The 21,166-nt window shown below is 36.7% G+C and overlaps 1 protein-coding gene across 1 annotated transcript in view; it reads left to right on the top strand.

Annotated features, from left to right (window-relative positions):
- The first annotated feature begins 8,178 nt into the window (after positions 1-8,178).
- Positions 8,179-21,166, top strand: part of trpc5a (transient receptor potential cation channel, subfamily C, member 5a) — a 119,789-nt gene continuing 106,801 nt past the window's right edge. The window contains exon 1 of the mRNA XM_028039058.1: positions 8,179-8,668. The gene's annotated coding sequence lies outside the window, so the exon portion shown is untranslated. The remainder of the gene's footprint in view (positions 8,669-21,166) is intronic.

The raw sequence follows: 21,166 nt of genomic DNA, 5'->3' as shown, positions 1-21,166 counted from the left end.
CAGAAAAGCCAAAGTGGCAGAGTCTGGCTCTTTGCAGAGCATCAGCAGCAGCATGTGATTTATCAAACTCATTTCAGGTTTTCTAATTTGATTCTGTATTATTGTGTTCATGTTGCAACAATGTGAAAGACAAACTGATTCAATTTACAATCCGATTTCTTTCATGAGATGTAATTTTATCCTTCAATAAAAAAAAAAGATCAACTTTTGCTGCAACACAAAATGACCAATTTGTCTGTAAACTGGAGGTGAAGTTGTGTGTGTTTGTATCCTTTGGAGTGAATCTGTGCTGCTGTGACACTGAATCAGATGTAAGAGAGCCGTCAGTCAGACACCGACTTCAAATCAGATCAATCTTGTCACCATCCGATCGATTGGTGCATCTCCACCGTGTCGCTTGCTGTTTGGCAGGAAACATTTCCATTTGTCTCCGTCTCTTCAGTATTTTGTTTGATCAATTCAATGCTATATTGAGTTACATTTAGGAAATTATGTTTTTCTGGCTAAGCATTGATTTTTCTTAAACACAAACTAATATAAAAACACCACATTTATTAAAGTACAACTGTGTTGCTTTAATAATTAAAAAAATGATTTCTGCTTTATTTGTCAAAGGTTTGGAACTTACTTATCATTAGCTGAGATGTTTTGATTTATTTTAGAGCTTTTCTAAAACAGAATCCACTGCAGTTGTCAAAGTTTATTTTTATAGGACATTTATAACAACCTCAGCTGAGCAACAATCACAACATCACGGATAGATCAAACAAACAAATAAAATATATAAAATTTACAGAAAGTACCAAAAACTAATATGAATATAGACCCACACAGCTATGCTTCAACCTGTAGATTTATATTTGTTATCTTTTTATTTTCCTAAATTAAAACATATATTTTATGAATAGAGTACTGAAATACTCATGTGGAGCCAGTAGGTGGCACTATTGTCAACACCTTAATATACAAAGAAAGAACATTAGCAGCATTTCTGAACATATTCACCAGATTTTTTTTCATATCATTAATTAGGATTTAACAAGAGTCCAAATAAAGTATATAATTTATATTAACTTAATTTTGTGTCAGCTGTTTTTAAGACTACATTTGAAATTTGATGTGACATTCTGAATAAAGAGGAGTCATCTGTATTTTTAAAACCACCAGAAATCTGTTCATTAGGACCTTTATAGGGCTTCAGTTATGCAGTAGAGATGAATATTAATTATATTTATTGTTTTTATTATGTTATATGTTTTATCTTGATTTTCTGTATTAAAAACAAAGTGGGTAAATTTTGAAAGAATCGTTTGGTTTCAACCTCCCAGTGACAAAAGACAAAAATTACATTTTAGAAAAGATTTTTTTATTACAAGAATAATATAATGAAATTATGTGAATAAAGTCATAACATTACTACTTTATTCTTGAAATAGTATGACTTTATTCTAGTGATATTACTACTTCATTCTCGTCATTTTTTTTTCATGTTTTCTTAGTGTGGCCCTAATACTCAGTCATAGAGAAAAGATGTGTATGTAAATTATTTAGGTGGCTTAAGATGACTGTAATTCCCTTTATTTAACATGTTTACAGAAAATAGATGACTTCTAATTGTTTTGGTTACATTAAGTGAGACTAAAATGCTTCTTCTAATCAAGTCATTAGAGAAAATCGACACCTGAAGACATTTTGTCCTCTTAAATTATTGTCAAATTTTGCTGAAGAACCTTCAAACCGATTGGCAATAAATCCAAAAGTATCGCACTGAAAAACAACAAACTTGATATTAAAACAATAAACTGCCAGAAGGGGCATCTTGTCCAAACAAAACTAAACTTTAATCTATCAGACACGTTTCCCACTACAGTCCAACCATTTTAATTCTCTGAACTCTGCAGAATTTTTTGCATCCAATGTGAATCTTTGTGCGAATACTGAAGTGTGAGGATTCATGCAGATAAATGTTTCATATTCTCGTGTGTATGAGGAGCCAACAGAGCTGGAACAGATAAAGATCAGCATGCGTGCACGCTTTTATTACCTCGTTCATTGTTAAAATGCAGGCTGCCGTCTTTGCTTCTGCTTATATGGGAGCATAGCTCAAATATTTGCAGTGTGTGTGTCAGTAGATGCTGGATAAGCCTAAAATAATCTATTCCTCACATACACACACACTAAACAAGGCACTGTTCTGGAAAATGTCACACACTCATCCAGATGAACAACGCTCCCACCCTCCTCTGTTCTTCCTCTCCACTCCCATCCCTCTCTCTTCATTTCCTGTCACTCCCTGTTGCTTATTCACTTCTACTCAGGCAACCTTCTCTCCTCTCCTTTGCATTTCCCTTTTCTACGTGTTGAACTCCACCTCCTTTCCCTGCGCTTCGTTTCTCCCTTCATGATGTTCCAGTAATTGAATTAGGCATCCCATGGATACAGACTCCCACACACTGGGCAGAACAAAACGCAGCACAGGCACACGCTGCGTCCAGACCACGGCAGAAGCTGCAACTCAGGCTCCAGGTGTCTGTTATGATGTACCGTATCTGTTCCCACGGACTCAGCAATGCACACACACACACAAACGCACACACACACACACACACACACACATCAGCCAACGTTTACACTAACATTATGTTCAGTCCGATAAAATCGGTACAGCGGCGATGCATTTGCAAAAGGTTTCGTACAGCAATGGCTGGTTTCTGCACACAGATTTGTTCTGGTTTTATGCTCCTCTACTCTGGATCAAACTTCAAGAAAACTGCAAAACTGCTGAAAAATTGAGGTCCTTTAAATTGAGGCAAAAAATAGGAATAGAGACATAAACATCCTTTATTTTAAAGGGAAAATTCAGCGGCATAAGATGTAGGTTCACACAAAAAGACGTAAAGTGTTAAAACTGAGATTAACAATAACAACGATAACACTAGTAATAATATACTGTAGAAGACTAACAGAAAATCCTGGGCAGTTATTAAAAATAAAGATTTTGAACACATGTTCAGCGTTGGCTTTGATTCATAATCTCCCACTAGAATAAATCTGTGGTGGCAATTTGTTATGACTTGGACACAAAAAATGATGCATTAGTTCACTTCAGATGGTGTTTATTGTGCTCATCTTCAGGTGACAAAAGGTGGAGACGTTGTCCAGGCAGTTTTAAAAACAGACCAAGAAAACAACAACTTCTAATTTTCAAAGTTAGGAGCTGTATCTTCATAGCAGCTCAAAAGGTTCAGTTTGACCTGCTGGGAGTCTAAACTCAGACTGACCCCCTGCGGTGCACAAAAAGACAAAACAAAAACCAAAAAAAACCACTAAGCAATTAATTCTAACTCAAGTAAACTCTTATCAAAATATACAAATAATCATAACACTGAAAAAAATTAATCTGTGACCAAAAGTAGGAAATACTCAGTTCTGATGATGTCATCATGTGACTCTCTCCCGGCGCGCTCCAATCAGAAAATAGCTTTGTTTGAATATCTGAACCACTAGGGTGGATATAGCAGCTGAGACAAGAACACGGCGACCAACCGGGTCAGTTTGTACTGAAACCAAACAGTGAGTTATGTCGGCTGTGTGTATGTTTGTCTGCTCGCATGTTTTTACTGTAGATCTACGTCTTCCTCAGATCCTTTTCCAATATTAACATTTTACTTTTTATGAACATCGGAGGTTTTCCTGCATCATCTCTTCTGTTTATTTTTGTGTATCCCCTCTTGAAATTGTATTTTTTTGTGCTGTAGTTTCTCAAATCTACCATAAATTTCAAAGTGTAATATCTTGGTCTTTCTCTGTGTAGAAAACAATCCACTCAAATTTTTGTTTATATCTTTAGTTTTAAAAGAGTAATTCAAAAGAAAAGCCGCAAAAACACCTAAAAAAGGTCAGAACTTTTAAGAAAAAATCCAGATACATTTCTGACCAGTTTTTCTTGACTGGAAATACAACACAGTTGGTTTGAGCTTGTAATTTATCAGATCTCAGTCTTGCTATTGAAGCTGAGTGCAGGGAGAACCAATCTAAAAGCAATCCCAGTGATCCCACTGTGTGACTGTTGAGCAAATCCATGGTAACAAACCCACCTGGTTGACAGGGACGGTGGAGGGTAACAGATTACATGTACAGGATTAAAGTCATTTGATTTTATGATGTGGCGAACAGAACAGGAAGTGTCAGGTTAGCAGGAGCCCCAGGAGTCTGTAATGACCATTATTTTTGAGTGGATTACCTTCTGCATCATGGAAATTTTAGGCCATCTGTGATTTGGATCAGTCTAGACATCCTGAGGGGATGTTAGATTGTTAGTTGTTAAAAATAAATAATAAATAAATGATGGTACCAGTGGTTATAGGATGGCAAATCAGGCAGCGAGATCCTGTTAAACAGTGTCACTGCTTTTCAATTGTTTTCTACTGTTTTACATTTGTGCATATGTATTAATTAGTTTTATTTTGTAACCAGGTTGCTGTGTATTGCAGATTTCTGCCCTGGTCCCTTTTGAAAATGAGATCCAGATCTAAATGGGGTTTACCTGGTTAAATAAAGGAAATAAAAAATAAAAATCTGGATAGACTGATAGTCTCACTCTGCCTGACAGATAGGATGTAGAATAGAATAGAATAGAATATACTTTATTGATCCCCAAGAGAAAATTGCTTATTTGTTGAAAGCTACTCCATCTTAGGTGATAAATACAAAGTTTGTAAAATATATATATACCTGAAAGTGAATAATAAAGAGTGAACAGTCCAAAATGACTAGACATAAATAAATAAATAAATAAATAAATAACAAGCAATCACATGGAATATATTAATCAATAAACAACCTATAAATAAGGTCAGACTTTTTTTTATCAATTAGCACAGACTTGGCCATTGTAAAGCCTGGTGACAACAGGCAGAAATGACTTTCTGTGATGCTCTTTGGCAGAATGAGTCCCTGGTTGAAGGTGCTCCTGTATCCAATAATAGTTCTGTTTACTGGATGCCACTTTTCACTGAGTTGTATTTCTCTTTTGTTATAATTAAACAAAATGTAATTTTTTTGTTTTTCGGATTGTTCCTTTACTTGACTGAAACGTCCTTGAAAACTCCGTCATTGTTACAACCGTGTGACTTTAAAATCAGGAGCCCCTTTCTTTTTATTTCTTCTTCTGTGGTATTGTTGTTAAATTACATAGTGTTTGTTTTTTTTAAGTTATCCTTTATTTATTTATTTACTCCTTATTTTGGTACATACTTTTATTTATTTATGTATTTATTTGTTTGCTTTCTTCTTCTCCCTCTCTTTTCCACCTCTAGCCAAAATAATATCTGCGACGCAAGGTTAATCAAGGAATATGAGAGAACAGAAAAATTATAATTCAAATAAAAAATTGACTGTCAAAATTTCTTCTGCCAAGAAGAAAAAAGTATACCCTAATCCACATATTTTAAAGTTTTGGTTGTGAGCTGAAGTTATTGCTGTTATTTGCTTTATTGTCTGGCTAATTATTTTGTAGATCAATGCCCATTTTTTGCTTTTTGTCAGTCTGTTTGTTGTATATACACTAATTGGTGAATAAAAAAAATGAAAAAAAATGTTTGCGCCCTTTAGATCTTCCCCTTTTGTCATGTTGTCTTCTGGGAAAGGCAAGTGTTATTTTTTTTTATCTAAAAACCCCCAGTTTCTTTATTGACTTATTCATGATAGTCATGATATCATCATCACCATTGTAATGTATAAATTAATTCCTTTATGTGAATATTTAGTGAACTAATGATTGTAAAGTTAGCTGGAGTTAACTGTAGTTGTGCTTTATACTTTTGTTTTGTGTAGGAGTTGGAGCAGGCAGGATAACATGGTTGTTTCCTGTTTGTTGTTTTTGACAGAATAAACCAACAAACCAGTTTCATAGAGAAACCATGCCATGGCCTTAATCATTCAATAAAACCAGTATTTCACAGAACGGATCCGGTTACACACACAATACCATATATTTGGTTTTCCCCATAGTCCGTCTGGAAAAAGTTGTCCTCAAGTGTCAACATGCACCAACACGGACTGAACCTTTCCACTCAGTAAGTCTTCAGTATTACAAAACTCCAAGGAAGAAAGAAGGAATCTAAAATGTCCACTTGTGAATGCTTTGGAAAAGGTGCTAACGTTGAAATTAAACTGGTTTGCTATAAGTTAAAAAGTGTCAGACAGGAACATGATAAAACAGTGATGACTCAAACCAAAGATATTTCAGAGACTTGGCATGTCAGACGGAAACTGGTTGCTGTTTTTGTCACACTTTCTGATCTCTCCAGACAACTGAACAAAGTGACAGATTTGCTTTTGACAAGTTTGCTTTCTAAAATGTCATGACAAAACATTTTTCTAGTGAAATACTGTTTGACCAGTGGCTGTAAATACAGGTCTTCCATGTACGTAATAAATCTCTTCTCATGCTGAGATGTCAGGAAAAGAAATTCACAAACGTATGATTGTACCGAAGAATTTCAAACACTGCCAACTTCCCTTTTTTCTTGTTGTTCTATTAGAAATATCCGACTTCAGCCAAAACAAAATGTTTCAGACTGATCGAAAAAGCAGCAGGTGTAACATCACAGTTTTGATTCCTTATTAGCCTGTTGAAGTTGTGCCGCTTTATCTGGCACCAAGATGTCGGCAGCAGATCCTCTGAATCCTGCAAGTTACAAGGAGAGGCCTCCACAAATGTGTCTTCTTTGTTCAGAGTTTTCAGGTTATGTTCAGTTCCAAAGAGTTATTGGAGTCAGCAGTTTCTTTTGTTGCTCTTCAAAACATTCCTCAACATTTTTTTTCTGCTCAAAGAGGCCGCAGCCACCAAGAAATAACATCCCTGTGAAAAGATGCAGATGGTCTGCAGCTTTGCTGACGTAGTAAACGTCAAAGTAATGGCAGGACACAACACTTCACCAACGGCTTGTCTTGTATTGTAAGTTTATCCTGGTGCCATGTATCTCCAATTAAGTGAGGAATATAAACCAGGCCATCCATAAGATGTAAAACAAAACAAAATTCATCAAACCAAGGCGCCTTCTTCCAATGCTGTAGTACTTATGTGCCCAATATTATCACTTTTGAAGCGAGATAGTGGTCAACATAGGCATCTTGACATGTCTACTGCCACGCAGATCCAATGTGCAACAAACTGAGCTTCTATCAGAACCAGTATTAACTTATACTGTAATATATGATATTAAAGTATAATAATACTGTAATACAGTATTCCAATCAATTGGAACAGTATTCCAATTGATTGGAATACTGTTCCAATCAATTGGCTCCACTAATTGATTGGAACAAACCAGGCCAAATCAATATGTCACAGGTTGACTAATGTTCCTTCCTTGTATTATGTTACAAAGATGTTTCAGAAACCCCATACTAGATAAAGTTTTGAAAATGCTCAAACTTAAATGGGACATCAGTCCAAAATTTACATTTTACACCTTTTTGTACTTTCATTTGAGTCTCTGCTGCTTCTAAAAACAGCCCAACCATTTAGGAAAGAAAAAACAAATTGGCAATAAGTTAATGTTTTTTGGTGTCTAGAAAACAAGTTGTTTTAAAAACCTTGAGAATGTTAAGGCACTGCCTCTCACCTAGCAACCCAAACCCGTTACCTAGCAACCCGAGGGGAGTTCCACCCATCACCTAGCAACCCAAGCTGAGCACCAACACTTGGTCAGCTGGTTTTATATGTGCTTTATAGTAGGTGCTGGAAAAGACAAGTGTTTTAAGGTCAACTTACCATCCAGAAACAACTTTCTGCATTCTTTTTGGTTGAGCAGGAGGCTCCACTAATGATTTTCAAACCCGACCAATAAGAAACCTCAACTAGAAAAAAAGTCTACAGAGTATATCAAAAAGATTACATGGACCTGTCAAGGCAAAATGTATATTGGCCTTATCTTTTCTTTTTTTAAAACTAATGTATGACTTATAAAGGAGCCAATATCTTCTGCTTATCAAACAAGGTTGTGAAACAGGAGAAGAGACCATTTTAACTGGAGTAGCCGGGAAGCTTAAATGTTGCCAGTCATTTTTTTTTTCTTGAGTGAGCTGAGAGAGAGAGAGAGACAGAGAAAAAGAGAGAGAAAGAGGGAATGAAGTGATGTCTCAGAGTCAGTTACTGATGCCACTCTGTGGAGCCGGAACCAAAGCCAACACTCTGGTTTTTATTCTTTATTTCGCAAACAGCCAATGATCCGTCACCTGCAGCTCTGGGGTTGGGATTCATTTGGGATTTATCCCACATTTCCATAATTTTCCTCCCGCCACTGGCTTCGCGATGGGTCGCGCGGAGGATACGCAACAGCAGCGCGAGCAGACGCGACTCCAGCCGCTCCGACTCGGTTCGACAGGCTCGAGGAGGACGAGCTGATTCTGCGGAGTTAAAGGAGAAGAAGAAGGAGGAGAGGAAGACGGAGGCGGAAATCCCGCGAGAGAAACAAAAAAGAGAGAGAGAGGTGGTGTAGGGGGGAAAGAAACGCGGACAGCTACGCATTCAGAGCAGAAGCGCCGCACGTGAGGCGCGCGAGCGGAGAAGGGAGTAATCATTAATTTTGGAGGAGCTCCGCGGTGAATTTCTGCTCCTTTTCCAGCTCACAGACGGAGAAAAAGGGAGTCTTCCGAACAGGTAAGGACCACCTAACAGCTCCCGCTAAACCCTTTTCTGCCGCACACGGAGAGAATTAAACACCTGTAAGCATCTTCAGCCTGATTGACTCAATTAACAGCAGCTGCTGTCTTCATGGTGCCACATTTAAACGACGGCCATCATTTGAAATCGTGTGTTTTCAATAGTGACATGGGTTTAATGAAAGATTAGCGTTAGTTTATTTCACTTTCTTTAGTACGTTTGCTCGTTGACTATTTTATTTTTTGAGCAAATGTGGTGCTTTTGTTCCGTTTGGCTGTATGTTATGCTCAAGCTTGGGTTGAGCAGCTTCTCCGTACGCAGATGAAGCCCTGAAACATAGTGCATACCTGGATCCATGTTTATTTTCATCACAGAGCTCCAGTGTTTGGGTCTGATCTGGTTTTCAAAGTGATGATGGTGTTGCTTTTGAGGTGTCGCTGCAGATTGAGAGGGGAGAGAGAGAGATGCTTTGGGTGACTGGTGGGTGGTTTATGTATCCTGAATGTATTGACTAATGCTGAGGAGAAAAAAAGAGGGGGTGTAGCTGAAGTGCGTGCGCGTCAGTTTGTGTGTGAGGGCCGCAGAGTTTGTGTGGGTCTCCATGGACTCTGTTTTGCGCGTTGGTGCGTTTTGGGTGCGCATGACGAGGCTTTGTGCGGTTAGAAACAGAGAGAGAGAGAGGTGATGGTGCAGCTTTCTGCTGTATTTGCAGTGTGGGTGTGTGTGCGCCTGCTCCTTTGTGCACGTTGTATGAAGATAGAGACAGAAATGGATAAAGCTGCAAAATGTTTGAGCTCCCCCATGGTTTTGGAAGCGCATAACGCGCAGTCATAAAGCCTAGGGGTTTCCCCCGCAAATTAAACCCTTCGTCAGCTTTTAAAAAAAATAAAATTATTTATTTATTTTCCCTCGGTCTGTCCACCTGCAGGGAAACACAATCCTCTTTAAAATGTAAGGAAGACCTAACTGCAGGCGCAGCCACCCACAAACAATAACATCTGGGAAATGAACATCCTGCAGCAAAATGAATAATAACAACAACCAGAAAAATTATCTTGGCTATTTCATCTACAGGAGAGATGCTGAGGGGGGAAAAAAATCAATACAGACCGTTGATGATTTTATTTTATAACAGTAAAAGTTGCTGACAGTATTCTGAAGCCACTGCAGTCGTGTGGTGCAAAAATTACAGCTAAAGCAGCAAAGAAATGTCCTTATTATTGAACAAATTGTTGGTAGCGAGTTTGGAAACTTTAAGTAGAAATATCTTAAAACCTGATTTGTTCGTGGCAATTCTTCCTACTGCTAATATAGAAATAAATTAACGTTCTAATGCTTTTATTTAGTTCCCTAATTATATACTGGATGATTTTATTTTTGGAAGTGCTTGAACAGTCAGGCCAAAATACACTGTTTTTGAGTTTGAAAAACAAGTTTAATCCGTGGACTCCAGACACGCTAGCAGTCGATCTGCCGCCAAGAACTAAACATGTCTATATCTGGAACATAGGTATGTGATGACGCTTACTTTGTGTTGACCAGAACCCAAATCAATGCTGCGCAGGGTGATTTCACTGATTGGGCCAAGATTTCTTCATAATTTGGTTGTGCTGAAGTTTGTAATAAAACCTGCTGTTCAACCAAACCACCTCATGCACAGTCTTATTCCTGAAGACAGCACAATGCCTGCTGTTCTTACCGCTTTTATTGGTAACGTATTTGTTTTTAAATGTATTGTTTTAGTTTTTACCTCCTTGTAAATGTTCAGCACTTTGAAAGCACTTTATAAATTAAGCTAGTATAGTTATTGCTAGGTATTTGCATTTTGACATGCAGAATAAATAAAAAATAGAGAACAATTGAAGATATTTTCAAATATTCAAATGAGTCCTTTTCCAGGAAAAGAGTATAAACATCTTACAGCTGACAGGCACGATGTAGCAACAGGTGGGGAAGGGGCTGCACTGTGTTACTTAATGCGCTTTAGTATCAGAAAAGAAGAAAACTCCTGCACTTTCTCTGGCTTCTTATTAAAGTCATTTGGGAGGAGTTTTACAGAAAATGTTAGAGGTGTTGAAATTATAACTTTTAAAAAGTCACTGGGATTTTATTTGAGTTTATATTTCTTCATTTTCTGTTTCTTTTACTTGTTTGTTTTCCAAGCACGTTCAAATTCAGATAAATTAAACCCTCTGTGTGGTTTAGTGTAACTGTGTGCAGATGTCACCATTAAGCAACTTTGTTTTCATACTTTCAAATCAAACAAACTTATTGAAGACCTGTTTCAGTTTAATAAATTCAAAATATGTGTGAATAAGTTTGCTCACGTGATGTTTAAAAAAATGACAACAATGGGCATAAACAGTTACATGAGATTATATTCAGAATTCAGCCATAGTGCTAGCACGACAAGCCCCGCCTACTTTTAAGCAGCTACGTATGCAGCATTTTGAGTAAATTACACAGAAGAGCAATGGATTCAACACGTTGGAATGACACACAGCTTTGGTGGAGTCATCTGCACATTGTCAGGAAAACAAAAAACATCATCCTCCTACCACTTCCTGTCGTCTTCTTTGTGGTTTTTGCCAGGAGTAACAGCCGGCTGTCGATCACATGACTCATGTGATACAAAAAATGTTTGGAGTTTTGCAAAATACAGTCGAAAAACCTCCTCATCGTAACACAAAACCTTTTAGCGAAAAATGTTTGTTTCTAAATGACAGTATATTCATTAAGCAGATTTATTTTTGTAATTTCAATTTGCACAATTATATGGCTAATGGAAGCGCAACTAATGTCTATTTTGTTGTTTTTTGCTATTCACTGTGTTTAAACAAAGACCAGTTTTACAAACCCTAAACCTACTCTTTTTTTCACTTAAAATATTAGAAAACTTCATTAAATGCAGAATAAACACGCTGTAACTTTCGTATCAGTCAATCAATCAAATTTTATTTGGATATCACATTTCAGCAGCAAAGCATTTCAAGGCATTTTGTTTCATAACAAACACAAAAACACCAAGTGATGCAACGTAGAATCAACAATCAAAACATTACATTAAATCAAGTGCCATCATGAAATTCGTAATTGATTATGTTTGAAATACAACAGTAAACAGGTGGGTTGTGTAGTCGAGATTTAAGAGAAGTCAATGTTTCAGCTGATTTGCAGTCTTCTGAAAGTTTGTTCCAGATTTGTGGTGCATAGATGCTGAATTTTGCTTCTCCATGTTTGGTTCTTGTTCTGGGGATGCAGAGCAGACCAGAACCAGAAGACCTGAGAGATCTGAAAGGTTGATACAACAGCAGGTCTTTAATGTAATGTGGTGCTAAGGTGTTCAGTGATTCACTTAAAAATTTGTCATTTTTAAGTGGCTGTATAGCATATTCTGCTCTTTAAAAAGAATTTACTCCAGCTTTTAGCACATAAAGAATACTATGATGGCACTTTCTCTGGCATCGCACAAAGAAATATTCTTTAAACAGTGGAAATTCAATATAACTTAAAAAAAAACATAACTTCTTAAGTCCAAAAAAGCTCAACGTTCTCTCTTAAATAATATTGACCACTCCTTAGTTTCACATCATGAATATGAATATTTGGAAATATTTCTGGTCGCAAATATTCATATTCGTTTTTCTTGTAAGCAAATCGAAAGTATAGGAACATTATTTCCAGCCAGCTGACCTACAGTGAGCAGTAACAGGTGGGGGAGGGACATCACAGCCAAACAGCAGGAATAAACTTTGGCCACTGAAAAACGTTTATGTAACCTTTCTCATCCGTCGCGGCACCAGTGTAGCCTTCCTCGCTTGGTTGTTTGTCACCTTCTAGAATGAAACGCTCGTCACAATGTGGCTTCTGACTGCATGCAAGTGGCCCAACAGCTCCACCAGCATTCCTCAGGGTTCTGGTGGGGAAGCCGTGAGAGCCGAGAGATGCAGTTTCTCATCACACCACTAGGTGGCTCTAAACATATGCATCGATTAAAAATCTCATTATAAATACATACTATTATTATTATTATTATTATTATTTTGGGTAAAATTCACATATACATACATACACACTTTTCTCTCTGTTACATTTACAGTTTTTTTAAATCCTATCTGTTAAAATTCTAGTTTGTCAGTGAAATCACAAAATTTGTTGAAGTTTGCTGCATAAACTGCATATCTGTCCATATTTTTGGGGGCTGATATTTTCACTAAAAACCACCGAAACTTGAAAAAAAAATTTTGTACATTTCACATAAAAAAGGTCCAAGTCAAACCTGAAACCAGATGGGAAGCTTTTATTTTCTTAACTTGTTTCCTCATCATGTGTTTTCTCAGCATCTACAGAAATTTAGCACACAAATCGCCCCATTCTGTTAGGAACCATGTTTGTTCTCCTCCTCTTCCCCACCATGAGCTAAATAATTCAAAATCTAAACACTATCAAGCATATTCTCACTTTTGAGCGCTTGACTAGTTTTTGTAAGGGTTGGAACAAAAGACAGGAGAAACAGAGTGGCAGGGAAAGAAATAATAAATGATGAAAAAGAGCAAAGGCGGATAAAAAAAAATCTCTTTGAGAAAAGACGCTGACATGAATGTTTGTTTAAATAAGGGATTTAAAAGAAAGCTGTGGCTTAGCGCCGCGGAGTGCAGCGAGAAGCAAGAATTTCACACTAAGAATGATGTTTGACTGCAGGGGAAAACGGATCATGTTTGAGTCTTGTCTCAGGATAATAGATTCAAAACTGTCAGCTGGAAAGTAGAAAATGCTCCAGACTAGTTCTCGGCGTTCAGGCCTATTTTCACCGCTTTGGACGGGATCTGTCAGTTCTGAGAGCGATGCTTCTGCAGCTGCCTGCATCTTGACTTCATCTGAGCTGCTGAACGCTAACAGCAGATGGCTGCTGCTTCACTCTTCATCTGAAATACAGGGATGTGGAATAGCAGCACCTGGAGCCCGGCGAGTTTGGTAGACGGCAAATAACGAGCACGTAAGCTGCCCAGATTAATCATTTCTCATCTCCCATCTGGTTATTTTAAATAGCTATGAGTAAATAGCTCATAGCTGCATGAGTTTTGTTTACGTCCGGAAATTTCGCGCATGCGCACAACGCTGGAGAGTAAACTGGATGATTCTTGTACATGCCGTCCGCTGCCGCGACAGGACAACACGGTTAACTAAATTAAACCTGGAGATATAGGTATTATTAATTCACTGCAGTGCGTCACGACAAAACAAAAAATAGTGCGGAAAACCCATTGAAGAACTCAAAACCACTTTTTTCTCGCTTTCTGTTGTCGGCAACGCTACACACAGGCTTGTTGCCACAGCAACTGACCACAACACCAACATAACTATCAGGATTTAACACCACAAGACACTCAAACATTTCCCACAAAAAGAACAGAGTATCCAGTCCGTTACAGTTTTATGTTTTCAGGGTTGATGTTTATTTTGCTATCATTAATAAGTGATCGCTGTGGCAGATTAGCACACCACTGCTTTTAGCTAAGCTAACACCGCTAATTTAAACACCCTGTCTAGTGATGATCTGTCAGAGTTGATGTTTAGGTTGGATTTTTTATTTTTTGAACTGAACCGAAGCACAACAAATTCAACATCACATCTACAAAATCAAGCAAGGATATCTCATTTCCCTCTATTTTTTTTCTTAAAACCTTTTTCTGAATTATCTACTTGTCTTAGTGTTGACAATTGGTAGCAAAGAATTGTCCCTTTTTCTTTTAAATATCATACCAGGCATGCATTTAAGAAATTGGCATAACAGCCTCAATCAATGCTTGTTATCGTCAGCCAGCAGCTTTTTGCCCTCTAGCAGGGAGATGGAGGGACGTGACGTCATGCTGAAGGGCCATATATTCTCTAAGCTTTTTTCTCATTTGAATTGTGGATTTAAAGGAGTGGTGTGTGGTCAGTTTGGTCCAAATATGATGCAATGTGGTGAAACCATCTGCTCCTGCATTGAGAGATATACCTCATCTTTTATATACCACTCTAATCTTGGCAAGTTTCCTTGAGACAAAATAAAAAGACCCTAATTACACCCTGGTGGACGGTTTTAAAGGCAGACCATCTCCTCCACTTTAAAATAAAAATCCTGGTGTCCGAAAATAATAGAATATTAAAAAATACTGGTTTATTTCTACTGCTAATAAACCAGCAGTAGGCACAGTCTACATTAATACATGACAAATTTGAAAAAGATAACTGCAGAAATGTTTTTCTTTGACATTGTTTAATGTTATTTTTTTAAATGAATAAAGCTGGACATTAAAGCTGTGCTCATACAGCTTTAATACTGTGTGAGCACATGCTGAACAATAAAATATTTTATTTTATTGCCTGTATTTGACTAATTCACCGAATTTCTGATTTTTTCACCCCTCAAAACAATATCTGATTTGTGCTAGTTCCACATGTTGGACTAAATCAGATGCAGTTGAAATCAAAGCATCTGAATATTAAAATGTTAAACTTCAGAGTAAAACAGATAAACGTAGCTTTCCCATCTCCCATTAAAGGCTATTTCTACTTTCTTAGGGAGCTTTCACACCTGGTAAGCTGTTAGGAAACCAAAATTGCAACATATGTTGCATTTTCAGCTGCTGTGTTTCACTTTCACACTGAACTGTGTCAAATAAACCAAAAGAATTGAAAAATCTGTTCACCTCCTCGCCTGTGGGGGGCACTGCACCATAAAAACCTCTGAAGAAGATAATGAGCACAACTTCCTTCTTCACAAAAAATGGAGTAGCGGCAGATTTTAACGATTGTAGGATTTCTTTTTTGTCTTTGTTAAAAGACGAAGAACCATTTCTCCTGCTAGCACTAGATTAGCATTTTTGTTTTGGTTGTATTTACCCAGAATGCTGTGCGTTGAGAGATCCCTGGTCTGCTTGCATTCAGACTGCACCAGAGTTCACTTCAACCGAACGGGGCGTACTTGTTGAAAAGTCACTACATTGGTATATTGGAGGTTATTTCCGATTATTTTTGGGGTTCGCAGGAATACTTTGATTCTACCAGCATTTCTGTTCTTTGTGGTAATTTTACGCTGAAATTTAAAGCATTTAGGCTACAATTTTGTAATTTCCCCCAAATTGGTTCTGATAGGTGTCACATAAGTGTGACAGATTGACCTGCTTTTGACCCGCTGCTGCACCGTTTGACTGACACTCGACAGAAAACCTCAGCTCAGAGTCTCCTCTGGTTTTCTCTCAGCTGTCGTCTGTCTTGTAGATCTCAGTTTGGCCAAACTCAATCGGTTTCAAAACCTCCATACTCTGGGTTATAAAGTGAGGTCCTGCCTCATCTGGAGAGAATTTCCAGTTTTTCCTGAACAGTTAATGTGGAGGAGAGTCACTAATTTTTTTTAGATAAACATCAGAATAAATTGCACTGGAGAAACACAAAATCTTTTAATTCTAGTTTCTGGTGAAAATATTTCAGTACACTTGAAATGAGACAAAACTAACTCGCAAATAACTTTTCAGTAAGATATAGGAGCTTGTTTTAAGTAAATAACTCCCAAATATTGGCAGATAACGTCACTCGTGACATGGGGAAAAATGTCTTATGAGTGGAACTAATGCTTTTTAAGTTTTAAGTCGATAATTTCTTAATATTTATGTCTTAAAAGTTCTAGTTCGAAAGTAGAGCAAGATATTTTTATGTGACATTATCTACCAGTGTGACTAGAACTTTTTAATCAATATTTAGGAGTTATTAACTTAAAACAAGCTCATATATCCTGCTGAAAAGTTACTTTTAAATTAATTTAGTCTTATTTGAAATGCATTGCTATGTTTTCACTAGAAACTAGACAAAAATAGTTGGTTAGATGTTTTCCAGTGTAATTTATTGTGATTTGTGTCTCTAGGAAAACATCCCATGTTCTCCACTTTTGGCCATATAAATTTGTAAGTTATAAAGCAAAATGTCCGGATCTCACACCTTCAGATCCTTTAATCTGTGCTGCTTGAGCATTCGATCTGGTTTAGGCCTGAAAAGGAGAGAGAAACGGTCCAGAATCCTGTTTTGGATTTGTGAAATTGTTCCTCTGTGACCTGAGTGGGTGAGATTTTTTTAGTTCAGTGTTTCTCTCTCTCTCTCTCTCTCTAGCAGCCATCCCTTCCCTCCTTGTCTTCCTCTTCCACTCACTCTGTCGTTCTCAGATAGATGGATAGATGAAGGTGCTTGAGGTGTGATTGTTTTGTGCAGCAGAATGAAACACAGGCGGTGCACTTCATCCCACTGCAGACTCTATTTCACTCCGTCTTTCTCATTTTTCTTTCTCATAAATCACTGATTTTTTTTATTTTATCTCTGTCCATAGCTTCGTTATTTCACGCATTGTTCCATTTTGCTTCTGTAAAGTCCTGCTGTTTCTCCACTTGCTTTATTTTTTTAGTCAAATGTTTTCTCCTTTTTCACTCTTAGATTTTTTGATCTTTTTGTCATTTTATCTTGTTCCTTAGCTGATCTGTATTTTGCTTATAAATGTGAGCATGTATGGAAATATTAGCAGATTTATACACAGATTTTATAGAAAAATCACAAGTCATTTTGTTAATCACAAAATTAACAGCTGGAACTGTAGATGCAAACATCACAGCTAAATAACTTTTGCAGAGGAAACTGCAGCGTAGTTTTTTTCCTTTTGTTTCTCGCATTTAATTGTTAAAATGACAACGTTTAGACAGATTAAGATTACTGGCTTGTAATATGTGCTCCAATCACAGGATCAATCTTGAGTTTCTATGGAATATGAAGATATCAGGTTTGAAGTAAAGAATATTTCAGAATCACCTTTCTGGTTTATTCTCCATCTTGTCTTTTCTGTGTATTTGCTTAGTTTACTAAATTCTAAACTCATTTTACAAACTTTATTTTTCTTTCTAAAGTTTCTATTTATTTTTCTATTAAAAGTTTTTCCTACTCTCCATTTTAACTGGTCTTGTTTTAATAAAACAATTAAAAAACTAAACACATTTTAACTTCTCCAAATAAAATAATAATATGCTGCTTATAATAGGCAAAAAATGCAGAAAAGCTTTTCTTCTTTTCTTCTTCATTTTCATCTCTAAACTTTGATGATTTGAAATTCTTTCTGTAAAAACTAATCCTATCCTGTCGATGGAAAACATAAATCCTCCAGCAGCTTCCAGCGTCCAGCTGCATTTATTATTCTGTGAAAATAGCTGCTGTATGGGTCACTTAATTAATCATTTCAATCCGACGATGAAATGAATATTCACTAATGCAGATTGTGAGCAGTTATCCTTTAAGGATGTTTTATGGTTTAGTGGTTTTCATTGCCGAGAATGGAGCTAATGGATCTTTGAATTACGCAGAGTTTTCTATTATTGCTGATGATTTCAACATGCAGGAGGAATTTGAATTTTCCTTCTGTTTTTATCAAACTATAAATTCTACGTAAACAAACTACAAATGAATTAAAAGGATAAAAGATGTGGGATAATACCAAAAACCAGTAATTAGTTACATTTACTCAATTTGATTTACTTTAGTAACTTTTTTGAGGAAATATACTTTTATTAGTATTTTTAGCACTCTGTACTTTTTACTTTCACTTGAGTAAAATTTCTGAATTTTTTACCCACTCAATGAAAAACGAACGTGTGTTAACCAAAAATTCACCAGACACAAACCTGGAGTTGTGTTAAAGTTTAACAAGTTTTTTATTGAAATAAACTGATTTGGAAACATTTTCTTTTGCTTAATTTTGTTATATTTTGTTACTTGTATGAATTATTGTCATTTTTGTTCTTAAAATACCAACATTTCCACTTTATATTTTGGTCCATCTGATGATGTAAGTTTTAAATATTAAATGATTAATAATTTGATCAGTACTTGATTAATCTTTTGACCAAATACTTTTTTACTCTTACTTGAGTACAGTTTTTGGCTACTCTTCCCACCTCTGCCTTTTCAGTTAAGCTTCATTAAGGAGATTTTCTATCAATGCACAATCTATATTCTTAATGCATGTATATAAAATCCAAATGATGCAGGATTCCAGTATTGTTATCTGAACAGAGAACTGAATGTTAGAAATGTCTCCTTTCTTCTAAACAACATAAACGTGGACAAAGACTCGGATGAATCCGTGAAGCAGGTCACCTTGGAGATTTCTCGTTTTGCACTTCAGCGCCAGCGAACCAAATTGACTGACATGTGAGAATTATTGGCAGCTTCGTCTTTTTTAAGAGCTCTCGCTCTGATCGTCCTCATTCTCCTCATGTCTCCAAAGCACGTGTCTGCATGCTTTTCTAATTTTAGAGTAAATTCACGTGTGCATCTGTGCTTCTTTTCTCCCCAAGAGTGTTTGCGTGTTTACCACACTCTCGGTGTTTGACTGGAAACTCGTTCTTATTGACGGATGCTCCTCTGGGTAAACGTGGGTTGTGTTTAGACCACTCCAGATTTCTGGAGGTAATTCACTGTTGTGGCATTCGGAAACTTAATGATGCACGTCTTTCATGCGTTTTGTCTTTTTGTTGATAGGATGTTTTGCTTTAAATTATTAATGTCGGCACAGAACAGAATTAGAACTTCCAGAGATTTTTCATCAGAAATTTGAGTTGTCTGAGTTTTAGATCCGAGTATTATTTTAATATTTTAAGCTACAACATTACTGGAATTCAGAATTTTAAAAACTGCAAATAAATTACAAATAAGTGAAGCAAATGTCTATAAAAGTTCATTTGAAACCAAAATATATAATCACTCTTTACAAAAGTGACAAGAAAAAACTAATTTACAGGAATATGCACATTATTTTGGTTTGTACTGATAATCTATTTTTAAATTACAGATATTTACGATCCCTTGCAAACTCAGTACTTATTTACCTGTTTATGGTTTTCTGTAGCTGGTTTTTAGCTGTATAGCTAAAAAGCGGTCTTTTGCAGCTCCTTAAAAAAAATCTAATCCTAATTTAACCGCATTAGACTAGAAAAGAAGGGCGTGCTGTGGTGGCATAGGGGACAGCGCGACCCACGTTTGGAGGCCTAGAGTCCTCGACGTGGCCGTCGCGGGTTCGATTCCCAGACCCGGCAATATTTGTCGCATGTCTCCCTCTCTCCTGTCAGCCTACTTTCATATAAGGGACTCTAGAGCCCACAAAAAGACCCCCTGGAGGGAAGAAAAAAAAGAATAGAAAAGAAACATTTATCTTTATTTGCCTGAAAATGGGAAATTCAGCTGTAGCAGCAGCAACAGATACAAATGTTCGCTCAATCAACCAACCAATCAATCAAGTTTATTTGTATTGCAAATTTGAGACACAAGGCAGTTCGAAGTGCTTTATGCCAAAAAACTAACAGTAATCAATTATAAAACGGCAGTTTAAAGTGCTTTATGTTTTTATGTTGTCAAAACATAACAAACTCATCATATTGTCAACATTTTAAAATTTCAGTGTTTTTTTACAAGTGTTAAAATTATCAATACATGTCAAATAAGTTGGTCAGTGTTTCTTTTATTATGGTTCAAAAGCAACTCTAGACATATGGGCTTTTAGTCTAGACTTAAAGGAACTCAGTGTTTTAGCTGTTTTGCAGTTTTCTGACAGTTTGTTCCAGATTTGAAATGCATAGTAGTTGAATGCTGCACACGAAAAGGAACTTAAGGTGTTAGAAACAATATATAAAAATAATGATTAACAATGAAAGTGATAATAATAATATACTATACAACATAAAATACTGTGCAGGTTTTACAAATACAAACATTGAATGGAGATGCAGCTGAGTGCAATCACTTTTGCTGAAAACCAGATGTGCAAAAACAGAGGAATTTTTTTTTTTAAATTAATAAAAACAGAGTTGATGATTCTAAAGTTTTGTTATTGATCTATTGAATCTAGGTTTCCCCTAACGTTATGCTACGTACCTCTTGGCTAAAAATAAAATCAAATTTCTGTGGAGCCTCTGTGAATTTCTAGCAGCCATTCTCCAGAAGGTAAAAAAGCAGAAGGTATTCAGCTTGATGGAAAAGCACTGAGACTGATGTTCACTTTAGTTTGAGTCAGAAAATGGACCGAAGCGTTCCTGTAGAACCTCATTTCACAGCAATCATGGGGCTCAAGAAAAGAAACTAAATCATCTGAATGTTTTCTTTTGGTTCAGATCGTAGATGAGTATCAGTTCAGGTTGATCTGTTGGACTCTCTCCTTACCGTCGTCTCATTCAGCAAATGTTTGCTGTGGGAAATATTGTGTCCACATCCTCCCAGTGCAGAAACCTCGTCTGACTCCAGCCAGCATGTTTAAATACAAACCCATCCTCCATCAGCTGACAAAGCAGCAGCAGCAGCACAATCAGCGCCTCTTTGTTGAAATGATTTGCAATTTATTTTAGCTTTAATGTGCGGGAACAGCAGTCCTCCATAATTTGGCGAACAATGAGTACAGGCCCATTACAAAAACACAGCAATTACTTG

The sequence above is a fragment of the Xiphophorus couchianus genome, chromosome 14, assembly GCF_001444195.1.
Source record: "Xiphophorus couchianus chromosome 14, X_couchianus-1.0, whole genome shotgun sequence".
In the NCBI taxonomy this organism is placed as follows: domain Eukaryota; kingdom Metazoa; phylum Chordata; class Actinopteri; order Cyprinodontiformes; family Poeciliidae; genus Xiphophorus; species Xiphophorus couchianus.
Note: the sequence above shows the minus strand (reverse complement) of the source record. Positions and strands in the feature narration are given on the sequence as shown.